The sequence below is a fragment of the Leptinotarsa decemlineata genome, unplaced genomic scaffold, assembly GCF_025532065.1.
Source record: "Leptinotarsa decemlineata unplaced genomic scaffold, Ldec_3_MD MMD2_tig00026328_RagTag_RagTag, whole genome shotgun sequence".
Lineage (NCBI taxonomy): Eukaryota > Metazoa > Arthropoda > Insecta > Coleoptera > Chrysomelidae > Leptinotarsa > Leptinotarsa decemlineata.
In genome coordinates, this window is record NW_027412688.1 from 17,192,911 (window position 1) to 17,213,941 (window position 21,031).

Here is a 21,031-nt window from a genome sequence, read left to right on the forward strand (position 1 = left end):
AATGGAAAATATTGAATGATTCAATAACTGTCTAAGTGATATACTTATGCAAAATAATGATCAAGGAGACGCAAAGCTCATTTTGAAGACCGCCGTTTCACATACTAGTCACTGAAAAGCTCAGCAGTCAGTTTTAATTGAACTAGTTACAATTTAGATTTCATAAAAAAACGCTTTGAAATTTCCAAAGAACCATAAGGGTATGGTCAAACTATAATACATTATATAGTGTGTAAAAGCCAAATGGAATAAATTCATTATTTCGGTTACGGTACATCCAATTTGAATTATAATTTGACATACTTTAACGGGAAAATGCTACCCCTACCTTCAACCCTTGTCGAATGACAGGTACAACCCCCAATTTTTTAAATGGGAACTAAAGGCCCGTGATATATTTTGTGAAAGGTCTCTTTATTTTCTTTTCAAAAATGTTATCGTTTCCAAGTTTATTTATTGCAACAATTAAGATGGAATATATTAAAATCATGTGGTTACCGAAATTCGATAAAATACACACAAAACTTACTGCAATACACTCAAAACTGATTTCATGTCAAAGTATTTATAGTGAGAAAGTAAGCAAAAACCAGATGGTATCCTTTAAAAACCCGTAAATGATTTCCGTGGAAACGTTAGTTCAAAACGCCTTGTCAACGCATTGTATGTTACAACATTAGTTGTCAGTATTTAATTTAAGTTTGGAGTTCGTTAACTTCGAGTCTGACAAATGGTTAGATTAACAGAAATGCATAAAATAACAGTTTTACAAATGATTAGTTACGGAGATGAAACCCGAACGCAACAGGAAGTAGCTCGCCTATTTCATGAGAAATTTCCCAATTTACCGCCCATACCACAAGGAACAATAAGCAAAACAGATAAGCAGTTTCGCGAGCTTGGTCATGTGGGACAGATAAAAAAGCAGCTGCTAATGCAATGAGTGATGAACTCAAATCAGATGTGATGCTTGAGTTTGAGAAAAACCCACATACATGGAGTAGACAGGCATCCACTACAATCAATGTTAGCCATACATTGATAGTAAACACATTAAAAGAAAATAAATTGCATCCCAATAAAATGATACCTACTCAGGAACTCATGGAAGACAATTTTGATCGAAGAACTTGATTTTGTGAGCAACTGAGGGACATGATAACAATATCATCTAATTAGAAAACGTTTTGTTTGCTAATGAGTGTACTTTGTCTCTTAATGGTCATGCTAATTGGCAAAAATGCCGCTACTGGTCAACGGATGAGAGAAGAACACACGCAATACTCTCAAAAGGTTAATGTTTGGGCAGGGATTGCAGGAAACCATATCATTGGTCCCTTTTTCATTGAAGGAAACTTGAATGGCGATAATCATTTGGCACTACTTCAAAATGATGTAATTCCAAGTTCAGCAAATTTATATCCTGATCCAGAAAATTCTCAAGTTCCAGTGAATACGATATGGTGTCAGCAGGATGGAGCACCACCACATTACCAAGTTAATATCTGGCAATACCTCAATACAACATTTCCCAATCGGTGGATAGGGAGGCGAGGATCAATTCAATGGCCAGCTCGATCACCTGACCTTCCTTCATTATATTTCTTTTTATGGGGATATTTAAAGAGCAATGTGTATAAAGCTTAACCTTCAGATTTGAATGACTCAAAAGAACGAATAACGCTGGCGATTAGGTCAGTCACGCCTGGTATGTTAAATAATTTTAGAAGACAGTTTTATTTGAGATTAGGATTTTGCCAAGACGTTTGCGGTGAACATTTCATTAATTTTGCATTACAGTTTAGGTTTTGAGTGTATTTTATCGAATTTCGATAACCACATGATTTTAATTTATTTTATCTTAATTGTTGCAATAAACTTGAAAGCGATAACATTTTTGAATAGAGAATGAAGAGAGCTTTCAAACGATATATCACAAACCTATACTCCCGATTTGAAAGATTGGGGTTGTACCTGTCATTCGAAGGGAGTTGAAGGAAGGGTGACAGTTTTACGTTGAAGAATGTTGAATTATAATTTACATTTGACGTGTTTCGCGATTTTTTTTGATATGCGCGAAATAATCAATTTATTCCATTTGGCTTTGACAGACTGTATAAATACCATCCCGTGGTCATATCTATATTTCCTGTGAATGAGCAATCTCGAGTTCAAATATTGTTCAACCTCCAACACGGATGTTGCTTTTGAAATCTACTGTGAAAATCAAATCCAGCAATTTCCACTTATATATTGAGTAGTGTTTGACCCTTCCGGCTTACACAGTTATCACCACGAACTCAATCAGGAGAATTTCTGAAATTCCGAATCAAACCAAACTTGGAACTATTCTGAAGGAACTTTTCCTGTTATCGCAACCAGCAATACTTCCTGCGGTCCGGTGGAGTTCTGGAATATGAAAGTTCATTATAAATTTTTATGCGGGAATAGTTTAAAACACAGATATACTATTTGGAATACAAAGAGGATGTGTCTGAATGAGTTGAACATTTTATTTTAGAAAAATAAAGTCTTCTGTGTGAGTTATGGAGACGTAGTTTCGCGATACTTTTCAGTTCTGTTAGAGTGCGCTACCAAAGTCAACTCCATTATATCTCCATTAGGTTGTGCTTTGAAAATGATGCCAAATGACATGCATATGACCGATCAAGTGATTTTTCTTCCCTGTCCAATTTGACATTTTTTCCAAAAAATGTTCAGAAAAGCAGTTATTGCTCGAAATTTCGAAAATCGGTAGGGAGAAAAGATGATTGTTTTTTTTTTTTACAGTTTTTCGAAAATTTGACATTTGCCGATTTCTCAAATTTAGCCAAACCTCAACAAAGTTAGTGCTTTATGCCTAACTTATCTTTCCAACGCATTTTTATTACCAATTGCAATTCTAAATAAAACTTATTTCGCAAAAATTTAAAACACCAGAAAAAATTATGCCAAAAATGATGCAAAGTTGATACAGTTTTTAAAAACAGATAAATATTTCACTTTATTTCCACTTTTTGCGAAATAGCTTGATACATAAACATAATTAAAAAACAATATCAATGAAAAGTCAATAATTTATTCATTACTGCACTTTTCAAACAGTTAAACTTTGATTTACTAATTACGAAAAATTAAAACGAAATTAAACTAAGGATACTGTGGAAACAATTGAACTGAACTGAATAAGCAAAATATTTTATTGTCATATGACATTTGTTGAATAACTAAAAATAGTGTTTATCAGTTTTAGATTTAAAATAGTTTATTCGTTGTCTAGTGTGTTGTTAAAAATGCTGAATCTTCAAGAGAAAATTTAAAAAGTTTTAATATTCGACGAGAATACCGGTCACCGACAAGTAGCTGATATTTTCAATGCCAGACATCCTGCAAGAAATATTCATCAGTCAACAGTTAGTAGGATAATAGCTAAGTTTAAATCTACTGGCTCGGTTGAGAGTAATTTTAGAAGAGCACATCAACCTTCTAGACATACTGAAGAAGTGGAATTTGAAATATGTTTGGATGTCGTAGAACATAAAAAAACAAGTATTCAAGATATTGCAGATAGAACAAATGTTAACCGAGAGAGTGTACGACGTATTTTACACAAAAATAAATGTACGCCTCATAAACCGAAATATATCAATACATTAAAAGAAAGGGATTTCGATATGCGCTTGTATTTTTCTTTTTGGTTTCAAGGGGAAAAAGAAGAAAATTATCATTTTCCTTATCAAATTTTATGGACAGATGAAGCGACCTTCTCTTCAAATGGCGTTGTGAGCTCGCAAAACTGCAGGTGGTGGGCAAAAGAAAACCCACATTTCGTAATCGAATGTCGAGATCAATATTCGTTTAAGACGAATATATGGTGTGGCATATTAAACGATCAAATTGTAGGACCATACTTTTTTAGACATAATTTAAATTCTGCGGACTACCTACACTTTGTGAATACCGAACTATCTGAAGTTTTGGATAATATGCCCCTTCAAGTAAGAAATGTTTTGTGGTATCAGTGTGATGGTGCACCTATTCATACTACAAGGGTGGTTAAAGAGCGTCTTTTTGAAATATTTAGGGGCAAAGTAATCAGTCGCAATATGGAACACTTTTGGCCGCCTAGATCTCCTGATATAACCCCACTAGATTTCTTCTTGTGGGGTTACTTAAAACAAAAGGTGTATAACCAAAGACCTTTTCGAGATATAAACCATTTAGAGGCAGTTATTCGAGAATGTGTTGTGAGCACGAAACCCCGTAGTATAAAGAATGCAGTTGAAGATGTTTTAAAAAGGACAATTGATTGCATAGAACGTGGTGGAAGGCACACCGAAATGTGACTTTTTATTTTGTATTTCTATTGGTATTTACATGGTTTAGGCATATGTTTCGATTTGATTTAGTGTTCTTAATTTAAATTATAACTTTATTTTAACAGATGTTTGTTACAATTTTTTACGGTTTAGTTTTCTAGGCAACAAAATCTAAATTGATTTCTGAAGTAATTTTGTTCATTCATACCTCATAAAAGATATTTAGTAAATGTGAAATTACTTTCGTATAATTCCTTCCCTTAGTTTAATTGCGTTGTAATTTTTCGTAATTAGTAAATCAAAGTTTAACTGTTTGAATAGTGCAGTAAAGAATAACTTAATGACTTTTCATTGGGAAAGACTTTTCATTTGGGAAAGACACAACTGAATATAAGAAAATGTAGAACAGTTTGATATAATGGAAAATTTGAATTCTAAATATAAGTTACCTGAAGAGAACAGCAACTAATTCTGAGAATGTTCTATGACTACACCGAACTAATTTTCGTGAATAACGGAACGCACTACTAGTCTGTGAAATGTCAGTTGATAATATCTCAGGGACACTGTGGGTTTCTGCTGGTGATCAATGGAAATTCTTGTATTTAATTATTTTATTCAATTGTCCAGTTTTTTTTCTTGGACAATTTATTTTATTATATATGCATATATTTTATATTTGATGTGGAAAAGGTAAATACCGGTTTTCCTCCAAGGTGTTGTGTAGTGTGAATTTCCTAACCTCTGAATTTCTTTGTTGCTGTGAATTCTCTAATTACTGAATTTGGACTGGATCTGGCTTATACAGGTTGGTTTTTACTATACTTGCATTCACTTATTATTATTCAATATAATTACATATGATTTTGTAACTTTTCTATTAAATTTTATTTGATTTCAGGAGAAAATAATTTTGCGTGAGGACCACCTTCGTTGCCTTCAGAAGAATCCTTTTGTTGATAGAAAAGTTGAAAATCTTCCACCTCCCTTAGTTACCAACTATAAATTTTCATAACTTCAAATTTGCAACTTTAATATCACAAAAACTATCTGCTCTACAATTTTGGTACTTGTTCCTAAATTTAAGTACATCTCTATTTAACAATTATGTAAATAGATGGTTAACCTCAATTATGTCTGAATATTAAAATTTTTCTGATATCCGTAACTGGGGAAATGGTTTACAACAATAACATTCGAACTTTTCATTATTTCTAAATATTCACAAGTTTATGATGTATCTTCCAATTTTATTCAACGGATATCATTCTGTTTTCATTTAACATTAATCAAACGTTAAAAGGTAAGACCTCGTTAGTCCTTATCTCGCACAAGATTCTCAACTTCTGAGAGTTGTCGTTCGTATGGAGGCGACAGTTGATTAACGGTAAAACAGATTTTAAACAGATATATATATATATATATATATATATATATATATATTATATATAATATATATATATAATATATATATATATATATAGTTGAAGGACAGTCTTTGCTGACTAGTTAAGAACAAAACTTGGGAATTTCTTTGGGTGAACAGCAGAACGGAAGTGTACTCTTATAACACAAGTTATTCCAATATTTCGATAAAATTTATTATCATCTTCAGGGAAAAGCTACAAATGTTTTATGGTGATAATACAATATGAAAAAGTTTTTTTATTTTAATAATGATATAAAAATTTTTTTTTTTTTATTTTTTTTTTTTTTTATACAACTTACTGTTAGTGAGGTTGGCCGTGTCGAAAAGAATGTTATATCTAAACAATTGAAACATGTCAATACAATAAAATAGTCATCAAGTTAAAAGAGGTAGACACCTCACTGGATACAAAGAAGAATAATGAATTAAAACTTTTAATAAAAATCGTTATTTGTTTTAAAATTATGGGAATACCGGTAAACGCCATGTGCATTTAGAAACAAGAGAGAGAGGCACAAGACAGTTGACATTTAGACAATGACAGTTGTCATGTCATTATATTATAAAGGTGTGTTAGTTTGTAAATGATAACAATCTGGAACACAAAGGGAACTGATTATGGAACAAGTGTGATCAGAGACATCTGCTGTTCTGTAAGTAAATGAATGAGAGAAAATCCACCAAATCAAATATATTAATTAATTAACAAAATCCTCAGTGGTCTTGAGGAATGGAATGAAGAAAATATTTACTCAAAATAAAACCCTGCCTTAGGGAGGTTGGAAGTTTTGTTGAAACAATATCAAATATTATGAATTTATATTGGAGAAGAGAACCCAGAATTATTGTTCATTTGGAAATTATGTAAATTTTTTTATCAATGTCTAATAAGAAGGCATAGATTCCACTGAGATGATCAATGTCAGACCTTTTATTAAGGCAGTTATCTGATTGTAATATGAAAGACATTTCCAAAAACAATCTTTTAGATGTATTTCTTTCAGTTGATAAAATTTTTGCTGAATTAAAGTTCATGTTATGACCTTCTTTGTAAATATGATTGCTGAGAGCACATCTCTCAGGATGTAATATACTGTCACTCTTATGTGACGAGATTCTGTCTTTTAGTAATCTTGACGTTTGACCAATATATTCACTACTACAATTTAGACAAGGAATGGAATAAATTAGATTAGACTGAAGGTTGATGGGAGTTTTACCTTTAAGTTTAGAAAATAGTTTATTAATGGTGAAAATGGTTCTAAAGGCTATTTTTTACATTTAAATCTTTGAAAATTCTGCATAGCTTTGGTGTCATATCGCTTATGTATGGTAAAGAGGAGAATAATATAGGAACTGGAGGTGGATCAGTCCCAATTGTGACATTGTCAGACACTAAAGGATTTTCATCCAACTGGTTATTATTATTGACTTGCACGTCCATGGTAGACGTGCTAAATAAGATCTTCTTAAGTAGAGGATCTGGGTAGGAATTGTTAATGAATAATTGGAAAAGTATATTTAAATTTTTCTTATGAAAAGAGGGATCGGAAATCTGCAGAATGCGATTCTTCATTTGTTTGACCAAATTAATTTTCGTTGACTGCTTGTGGTATGACCAATAGTTCAAGAACCTCCCAGAACTGATAGGTTTGCGATACCAATCTATGCGTAGAGTGTTATCTGGTGTTCTGATAACTTTTGTATCAAGGAAGGGAACCCATTGTTCGTTGTTCTCAGTTTCGATGGTAAACTGTATGTGAGGGTCATAACTGTTGAAGATGTCCACAATCTCAGATATTCCATCTTGAGGAAGGGATAATATAATGTCATCGACATATTTTTTTATGAAGAAAAGATTAAAGGGAAGTACCTGTAAGACCAAATCTAGCAGGTCATCCATGACATATGCTGCTAAAATGGGGCTGATCTTAGCTCCCATTGGAGTACCAAAAGTTTGTTTATAAATTTTACTATTAAATGAAAAATAAGTATTATTAAAAAGGAAAGTTATGAGTTGGAGGAAATCGTCTTTATGGATGTCACAAAATTGACTAATACGTCCCCATTTTCTATCAATCGATCTAAGACAAGTGTCTAAATAGACATTACTAAAGAGGGATACGACGTCTAAGCTAGCAATTACATAATTGTTGGGAAGTTTCATTTTGTTGAATGTGGAAAACACATCAAAAGAATCTTTAATAAAATATTGATTATCATTTTCATAAGCTTTAGTTAAAATGTCTGTTAGAAAGGAAGCAAGTTTTTCAGTGGGAGAACCAATTGAAGCAATAATGGGTCTAACAGATAGGGTTGGTTTATGAATTTTAGGTAAAGCATAAAATTTTGGTAAAATACCAGTATAATTGGTGAGACGTTTTTTTGTAGGTTCGTCAATCTGATTAGATTCAAATAATTGTTTAATTAACTCATTACAGTTACGTTGAATTTGTAATGTCGGATCTTTATTTACTTGTGAATAAGAATCACAATTTTCAATAAGATTTGTAGAAAGGTTGATATATTGGTCACGATCAAGTATCACAGTAACATTACCTTTATCAGATTTGGTAATTACGAGGTCTGGATTATTCTTTAAGAAGCGTTTAGTTTTTAAGAACAGATTTTGGAAGAAATTTCTGTTCAAAAGTTGTTTAGAAATTATAAAATTTGTAATAATGTTAGTAGAACGTGCTACTAAGAAGTTTCTTTCACTATCATTGGAGATAGTGGAGGTGATGTAGTCAACATCAGCTAAAAGATTTTTTATGGAGAATGTGCCATCAACGATGGGTTCAATACTAAATTTGGGGCCTAGAGCCAAAAAACTTGAAATATCTTCAGGGATACTAGTGCCTGAAAGATTCTTTAACCATCCTGGTTTGGTAGAGAGTTTTAATTTATTCATGGCTGTTAATAATTTGTTAAATTTATTTAAATTCTTTAATCTAATTTTATGAAAAATTTTATTAAAAGAGATTTGTTGTCTTCCAGAAAATTCTAAGAAAACGGTGTGATTTGATAGTTGGATTATCTCATTTTTAAGCAACTCTAAATTTTGTTGAATTCGTTTAAAACATTTATGATTACTATTAATTTCATAATTAAGAAGTTTGGTTCCTAACCTGCAAGTGAAAGTTCCTGGTGTGTTGTTATTATAATCTACATCTTGTCTTAACACTAGTTTATCAATGTGTTGGGTTGCATGTGTAATGTGTGTTGGAAGTATTCCTACAGTACGACATCTCAGGAGGAAACATCTACGGTTTTTTTCTTTGGCTAGCTTCTTCTTTAAACGTGACCACTGTTTCATTTTATTCACAATTCCATTTCCATGTGTAGCTCTTAGATCTTCATAGAAACCCATACCTGTTGATATAGTTGAAGGACAGTCTTTGCTGACTAGTTAAGAACAAAACTTTAATTCAGCAAAAATTTTATCAACTGAAAGAAATACATCTAAAAGATTGTTTTTGGAAATGTCTTTCATATTACAATCAGATAACTGCCTTAATAAAAGGTCTGACATTGATCATCTCAGTGGAATCTATGCCTTCTTATTAGACATTGATAAAAAAAATTACATAATTTCCAAATGAACAATAATTCTGGGTTCTCTTCTCCAATATAAATTCATAATATTTGATATTGTTTCAACAAAACTTCCAACCTCCCTAAGGCAGGGTTTTATTTTGAGTAAATATTTTCTTCATTCCATTCCTCAAGACCACTGAGGATTTTGTTAATTAATTAATATATTTGATTTGGTGAATTTTCTCTCATTTATTTACTTACAGAACAGCAGATGTCTCTGATCACACTTGTTCCATAATCAGTTCCCTTTGTGTTCCAGATTGTTATCATTTACAAACTAACACACCTTTATAATATAATGACATGACAACTGTCATTGTCTAAATGTCAACTGTCTTGTGCCTCTCTCTCTTGTTTCTAAATGCACATGGCGTTTACCGGTATTCCCATAATTTTAAAACAAATAACGATTTTTATTAAAAGTTTTAATTCATTATTCTTCTTTGTATCCAGTGAGGTGTCTACCTCTTTTAACTTGATGACTATTTTATTGTATTGACATGTTTCAATTGTTTAGATATAACATTCTTTTCGACACGGCCAACCTCACTAACAGTAAGTTGTATAAAAAAAAAAAAAAAAAAAAAAAAAAAATTTTTATATCATTATTAAAATAAAAAAAACTTTTTCATATTGTATTATCACCATAAAACATTTGTAGCTTTTCCCTGAAGATGATAATAAATTTTATCGAAATATTGGAATAACTTGTGTTATAAGAGTACACTTCCGTTCTGCTGTTCACCCAAAGAAATTCCCAAGTTTTGTTCTTAACTAGTCAGCAAAGACTGTCCTTCAACTATATCAACAGGTATGGGTCTCTATGAAGATCTAAGAGCTACACATGGAAATGGAATTGTGATTAAAATGAAACAGTGGTCACGTTTAAAGAAGAAGCTAGCCAAAGAAAAAAACCGTAGATGTTTCCTCCTGAGATGTCGTACTGTAGGAATACTTCCAACACACATTACACATGCAACCCAACACATTGATAAACTAGTGTTAAGACAAGATGTAGATTATAATAACAACACACCAGGAACTTTCACTTGCAGGTTAGGAACCAAACTTCTTAATTATGAAATTAATAGTAATCATAAATGTTTTAAACGAATTCAACAAAATTTAGAGTTGCTTAAAAATGAGATAATCCAACTATCAAATCACACCGTTTTCTTAGAATTTTCTGGAAGACAACAAATCTCTTTTAATAAAATTTTTCATAAAATTAGATTAAAGAATTTAAATAAATTTAACAAATTATTAACAGCCATGAATAAATTAAAACTCTCTACCAAACCAGGATGGTTAAAGAATCTTTCAGGCACTAGTATCCCTGAAGATATTTCAAGTTTTTTGGCTCTAGGCCCCAAATTTAGTATTGAACCCATCGTTGATGGCACATTCTCCATAAAAAATCTTTTAGCTGATGTTGACTACATCACCTCCACTATCTCCAATGATAGTGAAAGAAACTTCTTAGTAGCACGTTCTACTAACATTATTACAAATTTTATAATTTCTAAACAACTTTTGAACAGAAATTTCTTCCAAAATCTGTTCTTAAAAACTAAACGCTTCTTAAAGAATAATCCAGACCTCGTAATTACCAAATCTGATAAAGGTAATGTTACTGTGATACTTGATCGTGACCAATATATCAACCTTTCTACAAATCTTATTGAAAATTGTGATTCTTATTCACAAGTAAATAAAGATCCGACATTACAAGTTCAACGTAACTGTAATGAGTTAATTAAACAATTATTTGAATCTAATCAGATTGACGAACCTACAAAAAAACGTCTCACCAATTATACTGGTATTTTACCAAAATTTTATGCTTTACCTAAAATTCATAAACCAACCCTATCTGTTAGACCCATTATTGCTTCAATTGGTTCTCCCACTGAAAAACTTGCTTCCTTTCTAACAGACATTTTAACTAAAGCTTATGAAAATGATAATCAATATTTTATTAAAGATTCTTTTGATGTGATTTCCACATTCAACAAAATGAAACTTCCCAACAATTATGTAATTGCTAGCTTAGACGTCGTATCCCTCTTTAGTAATGTCTATTTAGACACTTGTCTTAGATCGATTGATAGAAAATGGGGACGTATTAGTCAATTTTGTGACATCCATAAAGACGATTTCCTCCAACTCATAACTTTCCTTTTTAATAATACTTATTTTTCATTTAATAGTAAAATTTATAAACAAACTTTTGGTACTCCAATGGGAGCTAAGATCAGCCCCATTTTAGCAGCATATGTCATGGATGACCTGCTAGATTTGGTCTTACAGGTACTTCCCTTTAATCTTTTCTTCATAAAAAAATATGTCGATGACATTATATTATCCCTTCCTCAAGATGGAATATCTGAGATTGTGGACATCTTCAACAGTTATGACCCTCACATACAGTTTACCATCGAAACTGAGAACAACGAACAATGGGTTCCCTTCCTTGATACAAAAGTTATCAGAACACCAGATAACACTCTACGCATAGATTGGTATCGCAAACCTATCAGTTCTGGGAGATTCTTGAACTATTGGTCATACCACAAGCAGTCAACGAAAATTAATTTGGTCAAACAAATGAAGAATCGCATTCTGCAGATTTCCGATCCCTCTTTTCATAAGAAAAATTTAAATATACTTTTCCAATTATTCATTAACAATTCCTACCCAGATCCTCTACTTAAGAAGATCTTATTTAGCACGTCTACCATGGACGTGCAAGTCAATAATAATAACCAGTTGGACGAAAATCCTTTAGTGTCTGACAATGTCACAATTGGGACTGATCCACCTCCAGTTCCTATATTATTCTCCTCTTTACCATACATAAGCGATATGACACCAAAGCTATGCAGAATTTTCAAAGATTTAAATGTAAAAATAGCCTTTAGAACCATTTTCACCATTAATAAACTATTTTCTAAACTTAAAGATAAAACTCCCATCAACCTTCAGTCTAATCTAATTTATTCCATTCCTTGTCTAAATTGTAGTAGTGAATATATTGGTCAAACGTCAAGATTACTAAAAGACAGAATCTCGTCACATAAGAGTGACAGTAGATTACATCCTGAGAGATGTGCTCTCAGCAATCATATTTACAAAGAAGGTCATAACATGAACTTTAATTCAGCAACAATTTTATCAACTGAAAGAAATACATCTAAAAGATTGTTTTTGGAAATGTCTTTCATATTACAATCAGATAACTGCCTTAATAAAAGGTCTGACATTGATCATCTCAGTGGAATCTATGCCTTCTTATTAGACATTGATGAAAAAATTTACATAATTTCCAAATGAACAATAATTCTGGGTTCTCTTCTCCAATATAAATTCATAATATTTGATATTGTTTCAACAAAACTTCCAACTTCCCTAAGGCAGGGTTTTATTTTGAGTAAATATTTTCTTCATTCCATTCCTCAAGACCACTGAGGATTTTGTTAATTAATTAATATATTTGATTTGGTGGATTTTCTCTCATTTATTTACTTACAGAACAGCAGATGTCTCTGATCACACTTGTTCCATAATCAGTTCCCTTTGTGTTCCAGATTGTTATCATTTACAAACTAACACACCTTTATAATATAATGACATGACAACTGTCATTGTCTAAATGTCAACTGTCTTGTGCCTCTCTCTCTTGTTTCTAAATGCACATGGCGTTTACCGGTATTCCCATAATTTTAAAACAAATAACGATTTTTATTAAAAGTTTCAATTCATTATTCTTCTTTGTATCCAGTGAGGTGTCTACCTCTTTTAACTTGATGACTATTTTATTGTATTGACATGTTTCAATTGTTTAGATATAACATTCTTTTCGACACGGCCAACCTCACTAACAGTAAGTTGTATAAAAAAATTTTTATATCATTATTAAAATAAAAAAACTTTTTCATATTGTATTATCACCATAAAACATTTGTAGCTTTTCCCTGAAGATGATAATAAATTTTATCGAAATATTGGAATAACTTGTGTTATAAGAGTACACTTCCGTTCTGCTGTTCACCCAAAGAAATTCCCAAGTTTTGTATATATATATATATATATATATATATATATATATATATATATATATATATATATATAAATATATATATATATATATATAATTATTAATATGTTACAAAAAGGATTTGAAGCTTTATAACTCCTATTTAATTATATGCGAGCGCTTTCGACAGCTGGTCATGCTGTCATCATAAAGGCTCTACTCAAACTGATTTGTCTTTTTATACGGTCCGAACGTGTAGGTACTTAAGGTAAATTTGCCTGTATTTGGATATTCTCTAGGTTTACAGTTTCTAGGAGTGTGTATTGTTTTGTGTAATATATTGAATGTTAGGTCTTGTTGTGTTTTGATTTGTATTTGTTCCTCGATAAGTGAATTATAACTGTTAAATTTATGGATGTTTAAGTTTTCCCAGATGTCCATACGGTTTCTCTTTTTGACTTGTATTATGAGTTTTATTTGGAAGATTCGTCGCAATTTATTTTCCACTATGAAAAGCAGAAATTAATTTCATTTGGTCGATCCGACCAAATACAGCTTTTCTTAGCTTTCCTATAACTCACTTAAACCGTTAGAATTGTATAGCCCTCCGATTTCACTCATCGTATTTATTAAGCATATCCATTTTATGTATTCGAGATGTACATGATTCTAATCCTGCTGAATAGATGGGAAAGCACAATATAGGTTTATTCTATACCTAGGTGTTACCCTTACATTCAGATAATTCTGAAGTCATAAATTATGTGACATGTGCATGCGTATGTATTGAATTGATGAAATTAAATGAAACAAATCCATTGACAATACATCAGAAAGAAAGTATTTTTGTTTTGGTGAAGGAAAATCGTTTTCCAATAATCAATTGCTTGACGTCCTGCGGAAAATTTTGCCGCGCATATTATTCAATATCATTCATCTTAACTATTCTTCATCTAAAGGAGTGGTGGCGATATGACCAGTGGAGCTGGAACAAGTGATCAATTTCTTGAAAATACTTCGAGAACGAACAACTTTTGTGAGATACAGTTCTTTTACGAATACCTAAACAGTGGACTGTTGCTCAATTCCCGATTTTTACAAATATATCTACGTTTCGTTACCTGTGATAATGTTGTATACGAGCAGCCCACCTTTTGGCTTCCGCAGTGTTCAATCGAGAGTCAATCAGCAATAAAAAATATACGTTATTACTCAGGAAAAATGAAATAGTTTGACCTCGAACTGTGAATGTATTTATCGCTTCTAATTCAAACCCCATTTAACGTTATTGAGGGAAGTTGTAGAATTTCATAGAAACTTTGTATGATTATAATCCACAGACAGAACGAGAACAACATAACCTCATGAATCCAAAATAAACAATTCGTTATCCAACAACAGATATCGCTGTTTCGACCTGCCATTGTCTCACTAGTGTGCAGAACCACGAATAAGACTCATCACTTAAGGACGATCTTGAATAACCAATAAAATAAACAATAAAAAAAATGCTATGAAAATAAAGGTCCACTTTCGAAATTATGAAGTTGAGCATGCCCGAAGTCTGACGACACAGTGCATAAAAATTGCATATCATTTGAATTGAAGGGGTTATATTTTTAGGAGTGATTACTTTTTGGGAAAGAAAGTTTTTGGCTTTCTACTACTCCATCTGATACAAAAAAAGGGATGAGATAATCTTCCAAAGAAAGGAAGAAAGTAATCAATTTGAAAATGAGTAACTCTATACATGGATGTGTAGATCATGCAAAGAAGTAACTTTCAGACACAAACTGAAAGAAAGTCCTTCTGAATCAGCTACTTTCATATAAACATTGAATTACACTGTAACCGGTTCCCTCTCTTATACCGTTTATGAGATTGCTGTGCATAGATTCGAATCTGAATATCCCTGTATATTGAATATCAACCTTAATTTCTATTAATCCATATCATATTGATTTTTATGAAACACTCACAGTATTGTACTCATCGTATTACACAATGTACAGTCATCTTACAGCCATTATTGCCAGAGTATTGAATTAATCAGTTGATATTCGAGGGATATTATGTTTTATTCATCGATATTGATTTTGAAGTTATGCGAATTATTCATTCAGACAGTCTATATTTATTGCAGCATGATGTTGCATGTGAAACAAGTTTGAAATTTATAATATTAGGATAATTGCAAGCTATAAATCACCTGGTATTTTAAATTTAAATTGGGTTGCATAAAGCGTAAATAAAATTCAGCATGAAAACGAATTGATGCTGTTCGTTACCATAATGTTTTTGTTCCAAATTGAACCTTAATTCATAATTGATTGAGGAAAATTGCAGTGGAATAGCGCAATACATTATGATTTGAAAAAGTAATCCTACAAGTAGAAAGAAGTAAATGAAACTGAAAAATTATAAGAGAGATATATTATGATCAATTGGAAGAAACAGCTATGATTCTCATATGAGAATTATATCTTTTTGTTAAAGATATGCATTTGAATTACGATTTGTACTTTATACCTCACGTCACTGCTTAGCCCACCTAGCGGACGTACGAGTAACTTTGTTAACAATTCTATGAATTTCATCGGAAAACTTGAACAACTTCAACCCCAGGGCAACTACTGGTGAGTTTTGATATTGTCACTTTTCACCATCTTCCCGTACCTGAAACTCTGGACATTCTGCGAGGTCTTCTTCTTACAGATGTCACCAAATTACTCTAACAAATGCTTATTGGGAAATTTTCACTTTACAAAATAACATCATGAAATAGCTTAGTCTTGACGTTTATGATAATAATTTGTGAAAAATACCGGACAAAATAACTAATAACCAATTAAGTGAACAGATATAGATTCAAGGTACACTTCCAGTGAAGCCAGGAGGCTTGGGAATTCGTCTTGCATCCGGTCTCACCATACTTGCATTTTCTTCCTCCACAAAAAGCGTTTTTCTTGCCTAACTGGGCATACCGGATTACCAAACAAAAGTTCATTTATCTGATATAAATATGATTTTTCCCACTATCATATTGTTGAGAAAGAACTGCTAGCTTCAGCTATAGTTTTGAACTTTCATGGCCTGAAATGAAATTCGAACTGGTTATCGGGCTGGATAGCCATGGTAACGTCTAAAGATAAACTCCGAAACGTTTCGCCCATAACTACCGAAGGCATCTTCAGCGGTGTACGGCAACAATGCATTGCGACCTTCTCGTTTATAGACTTGTCAATGAGACTGTATGATGTGTGTCATTGATATTCATAGAGGGAGAGACTGTAGAGAAACACATTCCTGATTGGCAGGAGCAGTGTCAGGTTTGATCAGACAACGGCAATCTTTGTCATTAATTTTTTTCAACTGAAATTGTTCCAATATATAGATAAGAATATCATGACCTTCTTGTAGGGCGTGTTCAGCGACAGTGGACTGTGCAAGACACCAAGATATTCCTTTAAGCGGGTTCTCACAGTCAGAGTGGTATCGACGCACACCAACCCACAAGAGCACAGAATCCGAGAAACATCTGGATTAGAAAGATGATATTTACGATCCTTGGAGGCACGCTAACAAGTTTCAAATTGGTTCAAGAATCGTTATCTATGGTTCTTGGGAATTTTTCCTATCCTGTCAGTAACCTCATGAATAAAGGGCAGGTACTCTGTGTCAAGGATGGGTGCCTGGGTTCGCGTGTGCTACTTGAATGTTTCAGGCCTTGGTACTCTTATCTTATCTATTTTTGCGTAACCGTTGGCTTGTAGAAGCTGAAGCGGATATTGTCTTTCAGCTCCAAGGTGCAGTGGTTTACAAAGTCGTTAAGCTTGATGAGCGAAAGATTTGAGAACAGGCATCTTCTGTCTTGATAATAATTTGAATTGGAGTTTAGATATCTGTGAGCATGCGTGGGTCTCCTGTTGACAGCGTGTCCCAGTTTATTTGGTTTCTTGAACATCAAATCGTTTAGGAATGGCAGTTGGTTATTCATTTCGATCTCAATCGTAAATTGAATTTTTGGGTGCAGCAAATTCAACTCACTTACGAACACGTTCAGCGTCTCATATTTGAGCAACCACCTTACAAAAGTGTCGTTCATATAGCGACCGCCAAACCCTCAAACTGCAAAGCCTTCTCCTCGAACATTTCCAAGAACAGATTGGCCACCGGTGAACTGAGAGCTTTTCATGGCGACAGAGTCAATGTTTTCATGAAATATGCCATTTGGCGTTTGTGGTCGTCAGCATTTATTAAAATGAGTTTCGGGTACGGGTATATCCGTGAAAAGTGAGACAATATCAAAACTAACTAGTAGGTGCTAAAGTTGAAGTCCAAGATTTCTGATAAAATGCATAGAATCATTAACAAAGGTGCTCGTACATCCGATAAGTGACGTGATGTATATTGCATGTGAGTAGGGGGAGGGTCGATGACACTGATGACTGGACGTAGAAGAATACCAGTTGTGTATTTTCGGTGAACTGAGGTGACAATGCTTTGGAACTGGTTGATATACGCTCAGTCTCAAACGAAAAAATCACGAATATCAACAAAATATGGTATATGTATAGCTCTCTGCCCATGACCGATTAAACCTGACACCGCTCGAACCAATCGGGAAAGTTCTCCACTTCACTCTCTCTTCATCAATATCAATGGCACACATCTGGGTATACCAGAGAAATATAACTATTTCTTTACAGGGGTATTCTATGTATCTGGAAAAAGCCTGAAGTTGATTACAAGCTATTCTATACGCTATCCAACAGGAGTTGAATTGAATATTCAAGGTTTATAATTTTTTATTATTTCATATCTAGTGTATGCTTCAATTATCTTTGGAATTTATTTACTGTTTCGCTGGGCTGAATTTTTCATCTTAGAAATTCAGCAAAACCCATGAATTTTCAGCATTTTGAAAAATTTTATTAGACCTAGTTGAATATTTTGCTCATGATCTACCATGCTCTAATTATTTTACCTGTGTACGATTATGTTAGCATATTTGTATATTTCATAGATCCATTTCTATAAAGGTGGTTGACAATGTTTCATGGTGAGTTTCATTAGTTCGGACTCCCATTGTTTAATAATATATAAAATGAGTTCAAGTCCCTTAAAGAATCAATAAAATCGAAATGAATATCTGAAAATAACAATTATATTCAGCAAAATTTAAAAATTGAACAATAAAGACCGAAAGAGTCTCGCAAGAGAAGCCGTCACACCCACTGTTGACACACCTACCCCGTACGGGGTAGTTGTACCCTTCTTGAACTGAATTTCACCCTCTCGCTCGCCTCAAGTAAATCTACCCCGCTCAGATATAAAGCAAAATAATGTTAAATAAAAATTGAGAAAATGAACAAATATTTAGGTTTGATTTTGAATCTGCCGTGTTACACGAGCCGAGTACCCTTGTGTCTTACTGTAAGACTCTCACACCACCGACATATTGAGGTTAAGATGTCGATGTCTTACACCGATAGTTCCGATATTCTGTGACTGAGTACTGAGTTACACTACAGTGCTCTTCTGCTCTTCCAATGATACCGAACACCGTGATCATCATTTACCGTGAGAACGTAAATGTGGAAATATTTATATTATGTGCAATCTCAGTCTGTGATATAAATATAGTTATACGTATAGTCGAAGTAACCGATATTGTACACCGTTAAAGTTGTCGGCACCCTCAAAGGTCATAAAAACCAACACACAGAAATGAACCGGCAACATTTCTATGTGTGGACTGTACACTTGGCGTTTCGTGTTAGATACTTTTTACTAACCGAGTTTTTTGTGATTGACTGAAGACTCATAAAATTTATTTGAAGTCATGAATAGAAATCATGGAATGCGGCCTTTGGTTATCGCGTCGTGTTGAGTTCAGGAACTGATCGCGATTTGAGTGTTGAAATTCGATATTGGTGCATTTATATTTACTTAAAATTTTTGTTATCTATTTAAAATGTGGCGTCTTTGGACAAGTACTAATAGTAAAAACGAGTGTGATAACAACGCAGACTTTTTCCAGTGTAGTGATTCCAATAGCGATGGTGAACAATGCGAAAAAGAGATACCAGGAAATCCGATTCGGATACATTCGAATATTGAAACACAGAGAGTATGTTTCAATCTATATAAGAATCTACATCTCAAGTTTGGTTTCGAGGGAAACAAACTATTACAATTAGATTTGACCAAAATTACTTTCTCAACTATATGTGAAATAGTCAAAAACAAACCTTATGAACGCAAGACGCGATGTAATACAGGATTACCAAAACCTTCAGATCTTCATCTAATAAAATCATCAAAAAAAACAGTATACGACTGTTACAAAATCAATGAGATTCCTACATTGAAATGATAAGGAATAACGTGAGCTGCTGTGACAAAACTCTTTAGGGTTGGATGAAGAAACTAGGATTTAGATTTAAAATAATTAACAAATGTCAAGCAGTTATGGAAAGCAGAAGAATAGTAGAATTGCTAAACAAATACTCAGAACGAATAACTAAATATAGAAAAGAACAACGGCAAATTTGGAATGACACTAGCGACACAGTTACGAAAGGGTGGACTGATGGTTCGAGAATGTGTACGCCAAACAAGCCTGCAAACAAAAGATCGCGACTAATCATTGTGCATTGCGGAGGAAGTGAAGGATACGAAAAAAATTTGAGAACTGCAATGTTGACTATCATAAGTACATGGAAGCTAATATTTTCGAATGGTTTGAAAACACATCGATCCCAAATTTGGATGCAATGACATTTGACATGTTTTTCATTACGATCGTCAAATTTATCATAGAACAAAGAACGACAATCATAGGTATACATCAATGCGTCACTGTGACTGGTGTCATCATGTGAATGTGGATCCACCCCGATTCTACCCCGCTTCCATCCAGAAATCTACCTCGATGAAAAAATAGCTTGTGGCAACACTGGTCACAACCAGTATTCGCACTTCCCTACATCAGATGATTTTCGAAAAGAATAAGAAGAACTGGGTCCAAGTACAACATCATGACCTGCTTCAAATCCGTAAACATTATCTGTAGCAGCCTCACTAAAACCAGGCCACTCATCACGGACTGCGATTCGAAGAATCGCATTTACCAGACACCCTGCGAGTGTGGAAAATCCTATATCGGTGAAACTAAGAGGTCATTGAAAGTCTACATTGCCAAGCACAAGAAGCGAGGAGGAACCAGCAAATCATGAATATCAGAGCATATTTGGACTCATCAACATAACATCAAGTAGTCTCAAGCTGAGATCATCCACAGGGAGGAACACTTAGGAGGAAATTCAAAGAAGCCGCATATATGTTGTCCAACAACGCTAAGCCAAGCTAGAATAGAAATACATAAAAAATAGAAACCCATAATCAGACGGAGCTCCCATTAAACCGGTGAAGCGGTAAGACGGAAGTGGGGATACGTGAGAGCACTCGAATGATCTATAAATAGTTATCTCTTGGAGAAATGAGTCCCGTCCGAATCGACTCCCAACCAGCAAAGTTGTTTTATAATTCCATGGTGTTGCAACAGTTTTATTTTATTAATATTTTATAATTACTTCCAAAATGCTAATTGATTGTATTAGATGATCGGTGAACACAATACAGTTG

The 21,031-nt window shown here is 33.2% G+C and overlaps 1 protein-coding gene across 2 annotated transcripts in view; it reads right to left on the bottom strand.

The window, feature by feature from the left end:
* oaf (BRICHOS-like domain-containing protein out at first) overlaps nt 1-21,031 on the bottom strand; it is a 421,903-nt gene that overhangs the window by 54,946 nt on the left and 345,926 nt on the right. The window lies entirely within an intron of this gene.